The 18,424-nt window shown below is 40.5% G+C and overlaps 1 protein-coding gene across 2 annotated transcripts in view; it reads right to left on the bottom strand.

Moving 5' to 3' along the window:
• Positions 1-17,050, bottom strand: part of LOC140186756 (protein PHTF2-like) — a 90,738-nt gene extending 73,688 nt beyond the window's left edge. Inside the window, exon 1 of one of the 2 annotated variants that reach the window (XM_072241290.1) lies at positions 16,884-17,050. The gene's annotated coding sequence lies outside the window, so the exon portion shown is untranslated. Of the gene's footprint in view, positions 1-15,651; positions 15,777-16,883 lie in introns of those variants that run through there. The other variant, XM_072241291.1, reaches the window with a different exon arrangement.
• Between the last annotated feature and the right edge of the window lie 1,374 nt (positions 17,051-18,424).

Below are 18,424 nucleotides of genomic sequence, written 5' to 3'. Positions count from 1 at the left end.
CTATATTCATAGTTATCTTGAGGGAATGTTCTCACTGGAATACCATGTAAAATATAGTAAATGAACAAGTCAATACAGAAATAGCTCTTCTTAGGCTATCCCATAAGAGTGAGATTGCTTCCACTCTGGTTTGTGGGATCCAAGTTGTCTCACCAGCCACATACGAGAACCACAGACTTCAACAAATGAGGCATGCGCGTGTATAGTGCGTAAAGTGATACAAACTGCTGCTTATGCACAGCTTCTATGTGCTCAATACCATCCTGAACGTTTATTCTTCACTTGGATCTGTCACAGACTAAAGATTGTCAGGAGTTGGGGGTGGCTGGAGTTGGGGGTGGGGGGTGGTGAGTGGCTATTTCTCTTTAGAGAAGCTTTGAGCAAATCTTTGAATCTTTTTCTCTCTGTTCTACTATGATAGTGATCAAAGAACACATCCCTGGGTTACTTCTGTAGGTAAAGCAAGAAACTTCCACGTTACTTTTAATTATGGGTTTTCTTTAATTTATTTGAAAAGGCAGTATAAAAAAACTGCAATTGAACAGTCTAATTTTGAACAAATTAGGCCTGATAAATGGGTTACAGTATAGTTAAAATATGAAAAATATTTAAATTGCCAAACTGATATCAACTTTTCTTGACAAGCAAGTCAGAAAACTATGTGAAAAGGCGAAGAATTAGTGCCTTTGGAAGTATCTTCTTTTTATTCACGGGCAGATACATCTGGCAGGCTTTACCACAAAGCTCTCTGTGAAGACAAATGTCTTCACTTTACAGAAGTGTGCAATCCAAACAAATAACTATACCTGATATATCAATCTCTTTAGAAACTTCTCTCCCTTTCAATGTATGTCTTAGCAAACTCCTCAGTTCAGCAATCTACAGAAAACTGAAATGTGGTAAGATTAACAGCTGCCACCAAAATGATCAAGGCCGAAAGTAATGATAACCTCAACATTTAGCATTGAAAGTCTAACTTTTTCAAAAGTAATATGAATCTGAATTTAGGTCAGAGATCTCATCAAGGACAAAAAAAAAATTAAGTTTTAGTACTGAGCTTTTATATATAGTACAGGGTTTCCGAGGAAAGGGTTAGTGAAAATGATTTCTAATTTACTTCAGAACATCAATGTTTTTTCAAACGCTGCATTTGAAAGTTGCATAAATGTTAATAATGTTAATCATTTGCAACAGTTTCAGCCCATCAAAACAGTGCTGGAGCAAATGAAAATATGATTCGAAAATCAGTGCACAATTTTCCCAGTAGATTCCAAAGCACCAGAAATGGCACAAAATTGCTGAAGGCTGGGTTATGTGAACTCCTAGCTACACGGTAATGCTGTTTTCAAAATGCTGGAGGAACTCAACAGGTCAGGCAGTATCTATGGAAAGGGATACAGAGTCATGATTTTGGGCCTGAAACCCTTCATCAGGACTGGAAAGGAAGGGGGAAGAAGCCAGAATAAGGTGGTGGGGGGAAGGGGAAGGAATACAAGCTAGAAGGTGATAGGTGAACCAGGTGAGTGGGAAGGTAGGTGGGTGCGGGAGGGAGGAAAAAGTGAAAAGCTGAGAGGTGATCAGTGCAAAAGGTAAAGGGTTGGAGGAGAAGGAATCTGATAGGAGAGGAGAGTGGACCATGGAAGAAAGGGAAGGAGAAAGGGAACCCAAGGGAAGTGATGGGCAGGTGAGGAGAACAGAAAGGGTAAGAGGGGAGCCAGAATGGGAATGGAAAAAGAGAGAAGGGGAAGGAGGGAGTTAGAGTTAGAGAAATCAATGTTCATGCCATTAGGTTGGAGGCTACCCATACAGAATAAGAGGTGTTGCTCCTCCAAACTGAGAGTGGCCTCAACTTGGCAGTAGAGTCCATGCATTGACATGCTGGAATGGGAATGGGTTTTTGGAATTAAAATGGTTGGCTACTGGGAAATCCTGTTTGTTGCAGACGGCATGAAGATGCTGAACAAAGTGGTCCCCAAATCTACATCAGGTCTCCCTATTGTAGAGAAGACCACACCAGGAGCACAGTAGATGACCTGGACAGACTCGTAGGTGAAGTGTTGCGTTGGAAGGACTATTTGGGGCCCTGAATAGTTTTGAGGGGAGAGCAATAAGTGCCAGGAAAGAGATCTGTGGGGAGGGACAAATGGACGAGGTGTATCACAGAGAAAGCAATCCCTGAGGAAAACAGATTGTTGGGGGAGATAAAGATACATTTGGTAGGATTCCATTGAAGATGGCAGAAGTTGTGGAGAATGATGTGCAGGATGCGCAGGCTCATGGGGTGATAGGCAAGGACGAGAGGAACTCTATCCCTGTTAAGGCAGCAGGAAGATGGGTTAGAAACATAGAAATATAGAAAATAGGTGCAGGAGTAGGCCATTCAGCCCTTTGAGCCTGCACCGCCATTCAGTACGCAATATACCCCATACCTCCATACCCCCAATCCCTTTAGCCACAAGGGCCATAACTAACTCCCTCTTAAGTATAGCCAATGAACTGGCCTCAACTGTTTCCTGTGGCAGAGAATTCCACAGATTCATCACTCTCTGTGTGAAGAAGTTTTTCCTCATCTCAGTCCTAAAAGGCTTCCCCTTTATCCTCAATCTGTGACCCCTCGTTCTGGACTTAGCCAACATCGGGAACAATCTTCCTACATCTAGCCTATCCAATCCTTTTAGAATTTTATACGTTTCAATAAGATTCTCCCCTCAATCTTCTAAATTCCAGAGAGTATAAGCCTGGCCGATCCAGTCTTTCACCATATGAAAGTCCTGCCATCCCAGGAATCAATCTGGTGAACTTTCTTTGTACTCCCTCTATGGCAAGATTGTCTTTCCTCAGATTAGCGGACCAAAACTGCACACAATACTCCAGGTGTGGTCTCACCAAGGCCTTGTACAACTGCAGTAGTACCTCCCTGCTTCTGTACTCGAATCCTTTTGCTATGAATGCCAGCATACCATTCGCCTTTTTCACTGCTTGCTGTACCTGCATGCCCACTTTCAATGACTAGTGTACAATGACACTCAAGTCTCGTTGCACCGCCCAACCTGATGTAGATTTGGGGACCACTTTGTTCAGCACCTTCATGCCGTCTGCAACAAACAGGATTTCCCAGTAGCCAACCATTTTAATTCTAAAAACCCATTCCCATTCCAGCATGTCAGTGCATGGACTCTACTGCCACGTTGAGGCCACTCTCAGGGTTGAGGGCAGATGTCTGGGAAATGGACAAAATGTGGGTGAGGGTAGCATCAATGGTGGAGGAAGGAAAAGCCTGTTCTTTGAAGGAAGAGGACATCCCTGATGTTCTGGGAAGGAAAGCTTCATCCAAGGAACATATGCAGTGGAGATGGAGGAACTGAGAAAAGGGAATGGCAATTTTTTTTAAACAGGTGACAGGATGGGAAGAAGTATAGTCAAGATAGCTAAGAGAGTCAATCGGATTAAAAATTATATCAATAAACAGTCTGACTCCAGAGGTGGAGACAGAGAGATCACGAGAGGGGAGAAAGATGTTAGAAATGGACCAAGTGGATTTAAGGGCAGGGTGTAATTTAGATGAAATTGATGAGCTCAGCATAAAGCAGCACCAATGAAGTTGTCAATGCAGCACAGAAAGCATTAATTACCAGTGAAGATTCGGAAAATGGACTGTTCCATGTAGCCAATGAAAAGGTAGGCTTAGCTGGGGCCCATGCAGGTGCCCATGGCTACAGCTTGGATTTGGAGAAAGTGAGAGGAGCTGAAAGAGAAATTGTTGAGTGTGAGGACCGGTTCCGCCAGACATAGAAGGGTGGTGGCAGAGGGGAACTAGTTAGGTCTGTTGTCTAGAAAGAAGCAGAGAGCTTTAGGCCCTACTTGATGGGGGATAGAAGTATACAGGATCTGGATATCCATAGTGAAAATGAGGCAATCAAGGCCAGGGAACTGAAACGTAAGAGATTCTGCAAATACTGGACAACCAGGGTAACACACACAAAATATTGGAGGTATTCAGCAGGTCAGGCAGCATCTATGGAATGGAATAAAGAGTCAACGATTTAGGCCGAGACCCTTCATCAGGACTGTGTGTTACCAGGGATCTGAACGTTAGTGAGGAGATCCAGGGTATGTGAAGTGTTGCAGATGTAGGTGGGAAGGGACTGAGCCAAGGGGGTTAAAATATAGTCCAGGTACACAGACACAAGTTCAGTGGGGCAGGAGCAGGCAGAAACAATGTGCCTACCCGAACAGTCAGGTTTGTAGATCTTGGGTATGAGGTAGAAACGAGCAGTGTGTGGTAAGGAAACCGCAAGGTTGGTGGCAGTAGATGGGAGATCTCCATTGTTGATGAGGTTGGTGATGATGCAGGAGACAATCACCTAATGGTCCCACAGTGATCTCTTCAAGATGTAAGTAACAGGAAGTGTCTGAGAGTTGCCACCTGGCCTCAGCAGACTACAGCAGCATAACCCCACCCTCCATATGTGGGTTTGATGATAAGGCTGGGATTGGGGCAGAGAGAGTTTCAAAGGTACTACATCTGCAGATTTTCAAAGTGATTTTTTTATTTTTAAACCAGGCTACACAATTTACGAATATCAGTAAGTGAGCAATGTCAATTTGCATATAATTAGACAATAAATTCTTCAAACATTTCCTGACAGGAGACCTTATTGGAATATAGCATGAGATGAATTTAAAGAGCTATATTCTGAAATGTGAGCACTCCTTCAAAATGCTTTATCATTCAAGAAATCACTGTGATGCAGTCAAAAAAAATGCTGTTTTAGTCTCCATCCAACACTTTTAAAATTGATCATATGGCATAAATGGACAAAAAAGTCTGCAGAGCGTCAAATTCCAATGTACTCTGAACAGGAGGCTCAAGAATAGAACTAAACACTTTTCCAATAAACAGAAAAATGGAATGGTCAAATTCCAAAAAACTCTCAAGGGAAATATTAAAAACAAAAGTAAATTCTTCTCTAATAATGTTGAAACTATCAATGTTATGTCTCAATATCTGGAGATTTATATGGCAATTCTCAAGCATCAACTAAACTGCAGAGAATTTCCACTCTAGCTTTTCATAATCTCTATGACAAAGGAAGTTATTTTAAGCTCAACGTTAATTTTGAAGCAAGTCATAAGTCAGGTAAAGACCAGTCACATGAAATATTATTTTAAAGTTTACCAATGACATTGTTCATTCCTCAGCTGCATAGAAAGTTTGAGAGCATGACATCACATCAAGAAGTCTGCATACAACTATAAAGAATGACTTTCAGTACACGTAACCCGAATCATATCATTAATCTGTTGTTGACCAATGCTTATCAGTCCATTATTGTTATGCAACATGCTACATATAGCTGTTCGGTTGTGCATTACTGTATTTAGTTGACACACTGTAGCAGTAACACCTTATTTTTTTTGCACTTATCAGATCGTGATTTTCTGTTCAAAAGCAGGACTAGTCACCTTTTCAGCAATTTAGATTTTAACTTTTCCTTTACAACTGTTGTCAAAAAACTACCTATCCAAACATTAAGATAAAGAAACTTTTGACCAAACATTCACTTATCATTTTGTTGTACTCCTTTTCCTGCAGCATGTTCCATATTTCACAATTTCCATCATAGACCCTCTAAATTATTCATTAAACTTCTTCCTTGTTCTCTAATGGCTTCCTGATGAAAAGTCAGATGTGTTTCCTTCAGTACCAAAATAACATCTAGTATTTTCCTACACCAAACTTTAATGGTTAATCATATTTACCAAATATGCCTTGCACAAATATCATCCATTTACAAGGGTGTTTTCTCCCCCCTTAACTTTACATGAGGGCTCTACCTTGGGCCATGTATAATGGAAAAGTAATTTAAACTATATCCATTGCTTTTTTCCAAATAATCAGAATCAGGTTTATTCTCACTGTCTTGCTTTCTGGCATCACTAGAGTTCAAAGACATAAAATTACTGCAAATTACAGTAGATTGTGGTTAAAAATCAGGACCAGTACATTTCAACCCAATTAAGCAGCTGCCCAGTAACCAGTTTCATGGAAATAGATAAAAGGTATAAAAAAAGATAAACTACTGTTTAACTGAGTAATGATTTATGTATTTAAATGAAATCAGAACAAATTAGAACACTATCAATACCACTACAGTACTATAAAACTGTGTATTAGTTCTTTATAGTTATCACAGAAATTCATCTGTTGTATTCTTATGATTGACTGTAAGTAAACAAAATCAACGTAGACTCCTACTGCAGATAATGTATAGCCTTCATACAATGCTATCAACAATTACGTCCTCCAAATTTTCATTTTCATTGTAGCATTCAAGATAGCTTCAAATTCTTCATAATTTTTAACTTGTTGAAGTAGTGAAATCGTTTCAGTTTCACTCCCGGCTGCTTCTGGCATCTCCAAACCCAAATGCTTGAAACCACAGTGAGCAAGACAGTTCCAAATCATCTTACTGCTTATTTCTCAGCAACTATCAGTGACAAAAAACACTGCTTTTTGAACACAAACGCACAAAACTGAAGCTATTGAAAAACTGTTTGCTCTCAGCATGGTGTAATGTCTAATGGCCACACAAGTCCACGTGACTGTCGCTAGTTGGAACCTGCTCCCAGCACTGATTGTCAGGAGTCTGTATATTCTCCACACGACTGTGGAGGTTTCCTCCAGGTGCTCCTGTTTCCTCCCACAGTCCAAAGATGTTCCGGTTGGTAGGTTAATTGGTCATTGTAAACTATCTTGTGATTAGCCTACGGTTAAATCAGCAGTTGTCTGGTGGCAGGCTCGAAGGACCGGAAGGGCCTATTCCACACTGTATCTCAATAAATTAATAAATATTTTTTGCAAACCATCTCTTACTCCAATTAAGTGGCATAGTGTCCCAAATAAACAAAGCAAATCAAAACTATTTTTTTATTAGTTTTTGTTCTTTAGAAGTTCCCCCAAATAAACAGCTGTCTCAATTAACCGATGGCCCAATTAACCGGAAGCCACTGCAAATAATTAATGCAAAAAGAAAGGAATAATGACGTTGTGTTCATGGACTGCTCAGAAATCTAATGGCAGAGGGCAGTGCGGCATCACTGAGTGCGATTCTTCAGATGGTAGTCATGTCCCTGATGTCAAGGGTCCTAAATAAGGGATGCCACCATGGATGAACAATGGATGCTCTTGAGGCACCATCTCTTGCACACATCCTTGATGGTAGGGAGGATTGTGCTGTGGCTTCACAGTTAAATCTATAATCCTCTACCATCTCTTGCAATCCTGTGATCCATATCAGGCTGTGATGCATCTAGTCAGAATATTCTGCATTGTACATCCATAAGAGTGCATCTGTAAGAGTACTCCTACACTGCAAGAGTTGTTGGGGTCATACCAAATCTCCTCAAACTCCTAAAGGAGAAGACCCACTGGCGTGCCTTCTTGATAATTGCTGGGCCCAGGACAGATCCTCCAAATGTTGATACCCAGGAACTTAAAGGAACATGTCTTAAGAAGATTTGACCTGTCTATAGGAATTCTCTTTAACTTCTATAGAAAGCATCCTGTTGGTTGCATCTTGGCCTGCAAACTGCAATTGTTCTCCTCTGGACCTTGTGAACATGGGCTGGATAAAAGAAAGTGACAAGTTTGCAGTGGATTAGGCCAGGGGTCCCCAACCTTTTTTGCACCGCGGACCGGTCTAATATTGACAATATTCTTGCAGACCGGCCGACCGGGGCGGGGGGGGGGGGGGGGTGTTAATCACGACCAGAATATAGGTGATAAGTCACTTGTAAGTGGCTCATACACTCAATTTAGTTTCTAAACGGGTTTATCTAACGAATTTAATATTAAACACACAGCACATATTTTCCTCGCATGAATATAGTGATAAGTCAATTATAACAGTGGTCCCAAACTTCCAGGCCACGGACCGATACATTGCCGTGAAGAATGCAGCGGTACAGTGGTAGCCAGAACGCACCCAGCACGTCTTTAAGAAAAAAGCCGAAATAAACAAGCTAATTGGTTAGGTGCTGCCCAGCACGTATATGCCGGCCCAGATCAGAGGCGACGCAATCGGCAATCGCCTCTGATCTGGGCCGACATTTACGTGCCGGGCAGCACCTAACTAATTAGCTTGTTTATTTCAGCTTCTTTTTCTTAAAGATGTGCTGGGTGCGTTCCAGCCACCGCTGTACCGCTGCATTCTTCGCAGCCCGGAGGTTGGGGACAATTGAATTATAAGTCACTTATAAGTCAATAGCATCATAACATTCTAAGTAACATTTGAATATTAAACACACACTGCATATTTTCCTCATATGAACATATAAAATCATTGCAACACACCAATATCACTGAATCACTGGGAGCCCTGGGCTTGTTTTCCCGAAACAAGACGGTGCCATTGAGGGGCGATGGGAGACAGCGATACTCGAAGGGGATTCCTTGTGTCCAGTCTATTCCGCAATTTAGTTTTCATTGCATTCATCGCAGAAAACCCTGCTTCGCAGCGATATGATGTTGGAAATGGAAGCAACGTTTTCAGTGCTTTCGTGGCTCTCTCAGGATACTCAGCCTTGACTTTGATCTGGAATGCCGGCAGAGATGTTATGTCAAACATACTTTTCAGCCCACTGTCATTTGCAAGCTCGAGGAGTTGATCTTTTTCCCGCGCTGACATGGAAGATTCACTGGAAACATTCACAAATGGGTCACGGACCCATTCCTTTGCACGTCTTGGGTCACTGATGACCTCGCGTGCGCTAAAGTTCAACAGTGGGCGTGACAAGGAATGAGGAAAGGTGCAGCTGACTCATATCGTTTCATATTGCCAAATCATATCGTTTCCTTGCGGCTCGTGGCCCGTGGCCCAGTCCCACATGCTTTGCGGCCCAGTGGTTGGGGACTGCTGGATTAGGCAGTATCAAACAGATATTAAATACTACCTAATCTAATGCAGACTCATCACTTCCCTCCATCCAGCCCACCTTCACAATGCATTGCTTCAGGAAGGTTACTAGAATTGTCAAGAATGCCTGCCACCCTGACCATTACATCCTCCCTCCTTTACTTTCCGGGAGAATATGCAAGTGCAAACTTAAGAACAGCTTCTTCCCCACTGATATTAAGATTTCTGAATTAATCACTTCTTTCACATTCCCTGTGGTGTGGCCATATTCTCAGACTTCTAATTCTATGTCCCTTGGTCATTGCGCTATTGGTACTTAAATATTTCCTTTTGCACTGCAGAGGATACTGCTACCTTCGTCGTTGCTGTATTTACTTTATTTATTACCATGTACACTGTTTACTCTGTGAGCTGCACGGGAGCAAAGAACTTTATTGCACCCTGGCATATATGACAATAAACTAATCTAAACCTAATTTATCTAAATCTCTCCAAATGTTCCTTTTTCCAACCTGACCGGGAATTGAAACCAATAGCAAAATTCACAGAAATTTTATGGCTCATGCCATCCTGCACAAATACCTCATCCATTGTGATATTCTCAGTGTTCCTGCAAATCCTTTGACTTCAATAGTGTGGCTATAAAAGCCCTTTTCATCTTGTTTGATTCATCAGAGACCATTTCTGTCCCAATCTTGAAAGCCAAGTGAAACCTATCAAAAATTCTGAAAGATCAAATCTATCAAACCTTCCCCTACTGTTCAACCCATCAAAGTCACTGCCACATTAGTTACTATCAGTGAGCTTGAACAGCCTGCAGGTCAACCACCATATTCCAGGTCAGCCACCATATTCCAGATCAGCCTTATAAATCAACTGAAGTTATGGACATTTTCCCCAACTTTGATCCAAAGTGCCTTCCACTGCTGGTTTTGGCAACTTCCTAATGAAAACACAGCAAATAACTCGTACACAGGAAACCAGTGTATTTAGTTCAATAGTAAAGATGAATCTCAAGCCGCAAGGTGAAAATGAAATCACTTATCCAATTTTCCAAATTGCAGGCAAAAATATATCAGGTTAGAAGACTAAAATATGCACCTTAATATTTAAACTTTACTAAAAGGGTCTTCACTGAATTTCTCATTTTTCAAGCACTCACAACAGGTAGGGTGTGCAAGGACTTGTCCCACTCCAATACATCTATAAAAATGCAAGAGACTTGCTGTTTATTGTTACATTTAAAAAAGCTAATTACCTACTACTGCATTTCAATTACACATCTGGTGGCTTTGTGGAATATTCCTTTCGGCTTATGCCCATAACAATGTATTTTTCCACCTTTGATTACTGCTCAGAGCACTACACAGACACAAAGGCACATATTCATGGAACTCCAGCATAAGTGACACTTAAATGAGTTTTTAAAAAACAGAATTTATCTCTTTCTTCCTATTTTCATGGTTGAGAATCTTCCCAAATGAGAGGGAATCTCTCTCTTCTGCTTGAGGTAGCTGCCATAAATCAGAGGCAAATTCACCAAACCAACGTTCAGCAAACTTAACATGACCAAGCTCTTCCAGTAGACTCCATGTAGAGGTATAAATGAGGTGTTATCCATCACTAAGCTCATTTCAGACTTGTGTGGCTACAGAAGTCCAGGACACATTTCCCTGCTTGTGTCCGAATGCTGGCTGCTCAATAGGACCTGACAACTGCCTTCAGCTTGATTTAGGCCATTATCACGTAAGCATCCCTGACTTTGATAATGCAACTCCACTGCCCAAAGGCAAATAACAAACACTGTCATATGTGGTGCTCCATCTGTTGCACTGTTCCTCTGGTTCTTCAATTCCTTCACTGCCATTCGTCGTCCAGCTTGTCAGAAACATGATGTACATGAAATGCCTAAAAATGTGATAAATGACATTGTACCAGTAACTATCTTAAAGTTACTTTCTTAATTCTTAAACAACGTTTAGCCTTGAATAAACACTCACAAAATGCTGGCGGCCAGACAGCATCTATGGAAAAGAGTACAGTCAACGTTTCGGGCAGAGACCCTTCATCAGGACTTGAATATTTAGCCTTGAATATTCAGGTCTAATGTGGTTATAGATTTTAGCAATAGCATTTACACTAGTGAACTCATTGCTTATTTAAAGTGGGGACTGAGCCCCTGAATGCTTCTTTAAAAATAATCTTGCAATTATCTAGGAATCTCTAAAAAAAACGTTAATTGAAATTGAAAAGATGAAAAAGTGTGCATCATCATTCTGGAAGCCAATTTCATGAACACCCAGTTTCCTCTTGAACAGCCATCTCACTGCTGTGATCTTATCATGTGCATCTTTTCTTATTTAGAAGTTGCACTTTTGTAATTAAATGACATTTCTATAGATTTGCTGAGTGCCAAATATTCTTTTTAATGATGGTTCAGTTCCACAATCAACTCTCTTACAAATATTACAGTGAGGTATAGTACATCTTGATTTCTTTTTTGCTTTGCAAAAAAAAGTTTGAAACACCAATTTTTCAGAATTACTGGAAAGGCAAAGCAACAGTCATCACCATCAGTCTTGCTTTACCCATAAACCTCCATGGACTACTATTTAAATTAAAAGGAAATTGTGAGCGATTTGACTTAAATTCTCAGTCTACTATGGACAGCTGATAGTTTCTCCATACCTACTCTATTTCCACTGGTCAAAGGGACAAGAAAACAAAGAATCAAAACATTCTGTGTAGACCAGTGATTCCCAACAGGGGTAATCACATTTCCTAAGGGGTTGTTAATGGAAATAGAAGTCGATGGAGGTCATTCAAGATTCTTTGGTGGAGGGGGCTGGTAGGCAGCACACTACCTTGAGGCACAAGACCTGACCAACCGTGTCAACTCAATGCAGTGGTCAACATCCGATAGGCATTCCCAGTTTGTGTTAATTTTTAATTTTTAATTTAGTCCCATTAATGATGGATAGATACATCGGCACGATCTCTCTGAGTCTGAAGATGGTGAAGTCTTGAATTCTAACCCTGCTAAGAAATCGAAACTACAGAAGTGCATCAATACAACCTTATATACTTGGAGTATGTTTTAATTCCATTACCATCAGATCAGCGACACCCATGTGTCTTATTTGTAATACTGTACTGTCTAATGAAGCCAAGAAACCATCAAGATTGCAGGAACACTTCCATAAGACACCCTGAAAAGGCTGCTTATAGTATTACTCAGTTCCAGAACATGAAAGAAGCATCTGAAAAGTGTTGCACACTCAAGTCATTTGCAAGAAAGCTAAAAATGACCTTGATAGTGGTCTCATTGCTTCTCATAACATTTCCAAAATGATAGCAAAGTGTGGAAAATCTCATACAATTTGTGAAAAGTTAATAATGCCTGCTTTATCAGAAATGCTCAGCACTGTTCTCAAAATGGATACCAGTACTAACTCTGTAGCTCGACATATTGACAAAATGAGAAGACATTGAGTATCAACTATGCATAAAGCTACAAAAAAAACAGAATTTGGGATACAACTGGATAAGTCAACTGTGTGAGGCAATGAGGCATTGCTAATGGCTTATGTGTAGTTTATCAATAATGGAAAAGCTTATGAACAGATTATCTTTTGTAAAAAGTTAAAAATAAATATGCAGAATCAATCTACATCAAGCTCAAAATGTATATTAAGGATAAAAGCACTCCAATTAGGAACGGGATTTCTTATGCAACTGATGGAGCACCATATATGACAAGTCACCATACTGGTTTAGTGCCATTTATGCAAAAAGAAAATTCAAGTTTGTTTGCAATCTACTGTGTAATTTATCATCAACGTCTCATAGACAAAATCCTCAGCCAGCAACTTTTTTCAAGCATGACTCTTGTAATATTTGCTAACAACAAAATTAAAGCTCATCCATTAAATAGCATATTTCACCAAATATGCCAAGATAACGATGAAGAGTTTGAATACCTGCCTCTTCACATTGAAATGAGTTGGCTATCAAAAGGCTGCTGCTTAAAAAGTTTCTTTGATCTCTTTGTCACTGTGTTGAATTTTTGCTCAAAGTCAACAAGAGCTTGGGAAATAAGACTGAACTTCTAAGTGGCAATGTGGCATCCCTAGCCGATATATATGACAAAAGGAGCATTCTAAATATGAAACTGCAGGGTGCGAATTTTAATTTAATTCAGCTAAAAAGTGCAGTGTCTACTTTTATGGAAAATTGGAAATATTTAAGCAAAACATTGGGAAAAGAATGTTCTCACAGTTTCCCTGCATAGGAAGTATGGCATTCTCTTTCACAGAAAGTGATTTGCAAGAGTACTGCTTATACCTGCAGTCACTGAAGGATTTTCAGAATCGATTCAAGGATTTGAACAATCTGAAAATTCTAGACTGGGTAATTAACCCATTTCTTTGCAAGGTGGAAGAACAGGAAGAGAGCCTGCAAGAAGAAATCATCGAAATTCAGAATGAAGAAAAAGGAAAAATGTTTTTCAAAAATGTTGGCTTTTGTGGTATAAGGCTACACTGTCATACAAAGTTTCTGGACCTTTGTAGAAGAGCCAAGCTGCTCTTCATTACATTTCCATCCTCCTACCTTGCTGAAAGAGGATTCAGTGCAGTGAACCACGTACTCACAAAAACTAGAAACCACTTGAACATTGTTACGCATGAGGACTTAAGGCAGGGGTCCCTAACCTTTTTTGCGCGGCGGACCAGTTTAATATTGACAACATTCTTGCGGACCGGCTGACCAGGGTGGGTGTTCAAGTAGGGTTAAACTCACCTCAACATGTCTTTTACAGTTAGGGTTGCCAACTTTCTCACTCCCAAATAAGGGACAAAAGTAGCAGTCAAATCCTGGGACACTTTACCCCGGGAAAAGACTACCATGACCATGAAGCCTTGCGCGGGCACCTGTGTGCGCATGCGTGACGGGCACATGTGACGTACGCATTCACGTACATGCCAATTTCTTTTCCCACAAATTAGTTTTGCCTTCATCTTCCCGATTATACTGTACATACATTATTTCTACTTTATATAGGCTGTGTATTTATCATATCATTCCTGCTTTTACTATATGTTAGTGTTATTTATTTTCGGTTTTATGTGTTATTTGGTATGATTTGTTAGGTTATTTTTTGGGTCTGGGAACGCTCAAAAATTTTTCCCATATAAATTAATGGTAATTGCTTCTGCGCTTTACGCCATTTCGGCACAAAAGGTTTCATAGGAATGCTCTACCTTAGCAGGGGAAATGAGGGACAAGAGTTGTCCCATATGGGACAAACCAATTGAGCCCAATATACGGGATGTCCCGGCAAATACGGGACAGTTGGCAACTCTATGTTCAAGTTCAACGGTGTGTGACAGGGAATGAGGAAAGGTGCAGCACTTCAGTTAGTCTTGACGAAGGGTCTCGGCCCGAAACGTCGACTGTGCTTCTTCCTATGGATGCTGTCCGGCCTGCTGCGTTCCACCAGCATTTTGTGTGTGTTTATTGTAAAAGTAGGATAGGCAAGTATAATGATTTAATCCAAGGTCTATGCAGAATCTGGCAAAATTATAGAGATTAAAAAAGTTTAACATAGTCAGTAGCACAAAGGATAAACAAGGCAACAAGGTTACTAATAGACTGTCAGCCATAGCCAATTGCCCTGAAAAGCCCTCAGTCAATGGAGTTAAAGGACTGAAGACTAACGCTTGTCTTCTCAATATTTAGTAATGAAAAATGGGCAATCAAGCTGACAATTTAGAATCACTGGAGCAGAATCAAGGATGCTGGTGGCAAATATCTGTGTGCAGTCAGCACATGTCCTAAAACCACATAATCAGTTTTTGTAATTTTTCAAATTATAGCCATTACTGAGAAATATGAGGCCACCAAAAACAGATCCTTGGCAGAGGATGTGGTGCAAGAGTACTAAAAGAACCCCTTTCAAAATATCCTGCGGCTTTACTGGACAGATAAGAATGCAGCCTGCTGCATGCAGCTGTCTCAATTGGATGGTGGGACAGTGTGGTCAAGTATATCAAAGGCACATAGATAAATTATCCCAAAGAGGGAGAGTTTACATTTATCGTAATGTTAGCAGCCACTTCGATAAAAGTAATTTCAGAGGGCTACAGGGGCAGATTCCAGATTGGAGAGATAGTGCTCCAGAAATTCTAAATATGATTATTTCAAGAAATATGGGCGGGAATCCAAGATGATGCAATACATTTAAACACCAAGAGGAAAAGATGAAAATAGGCCAGCAATTTGCAAGAACAGAGAAGTCAAATGTTTTGTTTTATGGAGAAGGCAAACACCAGCAAGTTTCATGGAGGAAAGGGCAAATCCAAAGATGAATGGGCAATTTCCCTAGAACGATCCATTAATACAATCAGCTAACATTCAAACCATGAAGCATACTGGTGGGCAACATCTTACTGGGAATAGGACCAATGGAAGCAGGGCATGAGCCATGTGAACAAGTTGAAGAAGCAAAAGGAAATGGAACAGAGACATGCAGGTTCTCTTCATGTGCCAAATCAACAGAAAACCTTTGTCTATTTGATAATGTGTAGATGACTTTCAGTGCCAAGGTTCAAAAAATGAAAAGTTATGCTTCCTGTACCACAATGAATTCAGATTTAGATTCCAATTAATTTATCACATGTACCTTGAAGCATACATTCATAAAATGCATAATTTGTGTTAACAACCAACCCACCTAAGCAGCCTGCTAGTATCGCCATACATTCCGGCATCACCACAGCATGCCCACAATATTTTCCAATTTTAAGTAGGAGAAACACACTGTAGAGTAAGGTTACTTATCACATTCCTTTCCCCTTGTAGATGCTGTTCGACCCACTGAGTTACTCCCACAGATTGGTACTCAAGGCTTCAGTATCTGCAGTCTCTTATGTCTCAATCTGAATTTATAACCGGAGCCACAGGCTTAATTGGTTTGTTACCTATTGTAATAAAACAAAAATTACCTCATTATTCAGTAATATTAGTTGAATGGTCTCTATAATGGAAAATACCAGGAATTATCGCTGGGATACCGCAAAAATGACATAGGTAAACTGAAGGTAAAACAGAGGGCATCTAAAGAACAAGTTATACACAGTGTGCCATGTCATACCAATGCAAGGCCTCAAAAATGCCTGTGGATGCTGCACACTGATAATCCAAGGTCACCCCACGAAGACCAAAGTATTGACAAGTGCATCAAGACTTGCTAAACAACTAATTTCAGTCGTGGATAAATCAGTGAAAGATTAGATGTTCATTTATATCAAGCAGGAGGACAGATGTCTGCAATATACGATTTTCAAAAATATAAAGTTATTGATACAGCAAGAAAAAAAATAGAAGCACTTTCTTTACTGAGGTTTACGGATTTATTGAATTCCTGGGCGATGCTTCCCGGACTTAGCCTAAAAATTGGTAACTTCCTTTCCAATCCCTTTGCAATTTTCTTTACACAACTGAATTACTGAAGAAAAACAATAAAGAATGAAGCACCACCGCTGTCAAAACTGCAATACTACGTTATTTATTCCTTTCAAACAGCCCAATGAATTCGAGCCGACATCCATCACTTCAACAAGGCAGCGTTAAAACGAACTCTATTCAACAAAATGCATCTTCAGCCCGGCAGATTGAATCGATAGGCCCCTCACAGGAATAAGACTTAAGAATCAGAGTGAGGTAAACCTCGAGGACAGAGCTGTTATTTCCAGAGAACAGCACGGCATGATGGTTAGCGTAAATTTAAATAGATTTGCTCTATCCAGCCACATCGTGGCTTCATTATTTCAAGCATTAGCAAATCCTAGCGCTTTCATCCATTTCTAACCCACATCACTTACAGTTCAACGACGACAGTTGTCCAAAACCACCCTTTTCTTTTTAAAATTGATCCTTCAAGCTCCTCGCAAAGTTATCACTTACCAGCATATTAAATTCCCGCGATCATTCCCATCTCTACACAAGCTCTCCTCGCCAGCCTCTCTTCAAAACGCTGATTAGAGTCGATTTCTCAGATTCCTTGCTTTTTTTTAAAATAGTCTGTTTCTGAGCGTGACGCTGGCTGCCGAGTAACAGCCTTCCCCATCCACCCGGCCCGCCAGACAAGCGCCAACCTACCGTAATACCACGGGGTAACACACCCCGGCCGTATTACCCGCAATACAGCGCCCCCAACCTCTTCCAAATACCGCAATACACCGAATACACAGCGCCCACCGGCCACCCTACCGCAATACACAGCAACTCCAGCACCGTATACATCGTTCCTTCCATCTTACGTCAAACATATGGCATCCCTACTGTAATAGACCGAATACTTAGCATGGCTACCCAAGTGCATAGAAAGCGTACCCAGTATATAGAAAGCTAATAGCAATATACCAAATTTGTAGCGTACTTTACCGATTTCATCCCTAAAACTCCATGTTGCACTACGCCAAATGTACAGCGAGTTACCCACAATACACAAAATATGCATAATAATCCATACCGCAATACACCAAGAAGTGAACACACCGCACAGCACCAAATATGTAGCGAACGCACCGTAATGAATCTGGAAAGAAAACTAAAAATAAACTACTGCAAAACACCGAGTGTACACCTACTTACTCCAATACTCCAAAAATGAGTTAGCCAAATTACCATAATTTTTCAAAATTTAGCCAAATACCAATTTCCCATTTCTAACAATTCACAGAATAAAACCTTCAAACCGAATATATATTCTATTAATAAGATAGAATACCTGTCCTACTAAAATGTACTGTCAACATAACAGAATACTGCAAGCGATCAGACTCTCCAGTAGTGCAAGTACTGTTCAGTACAGTATCCAGACACATTACCGTAAAATATCAAATAGAATGGTCACGCTGCGCAACAAATGCCATCCCGAACTGATCAACTGCAACGTGATGTAACCTGACACCAACATACCATTTTTCTTAATTTATTCAATTTGGGAATCTGGATGTAATAGGCAAGGTTTCCTGATTCCACTCCGCCCCCCCCCCCCAGATCAATGAAGTATGACTATGACTATGTCTATGACTATGACTATTGCCCTTGACAAGTTGGACACTGAATATTGAATACTAAACTTCTTTAAACACTAAAGTCCTTCAAATGAGCATAGTCCCACCATAATCTTGAGGAGGGAGCTCCGGGATTTAGATGCAGTGACAATGAAGGTATATTGAAATATTTCCAAGTCAGGATGAAATCTGATCTGGAGAGAAGAGGAACCTAAAAGTGGTGATATTTCCATGAGTCTGAACTTTTTGTCTCTCTTGCTGATGGAGGTTCCATGTTTGGGGGAAGCTTTGTATTAATTTAGCTTCAGTTTACATTCGGTGGATGCAAACTACAGTCAATGTATGCCTGTGGTGGAGAGAATAAATGTCTAGTGTCATAAGTGAGGTACCAATCCAATGTCCTGGGTGGTGTTTAGCTTCTTGAGT

The sequence above is a fragment of the Mobula birostris genome, chromosome 23 (genome assembly GCF_030028105.1).
Source record: "Mobula birostris isolate sMobBir1 chromosome 23, sMobBir1.hap1, whole genome shotgun sequence".
Lineage (NCBI taxonomy): Eukaryota > Metazoa > Chordata > Chondrichthyes > Myliobatiformes > Myliobatidae > Mobula > Mobula birostris.
Note: the sequence above shows the minus strand (reverse complement) of the source record. Positions and strands in the feature narration are given on the sequence as shown.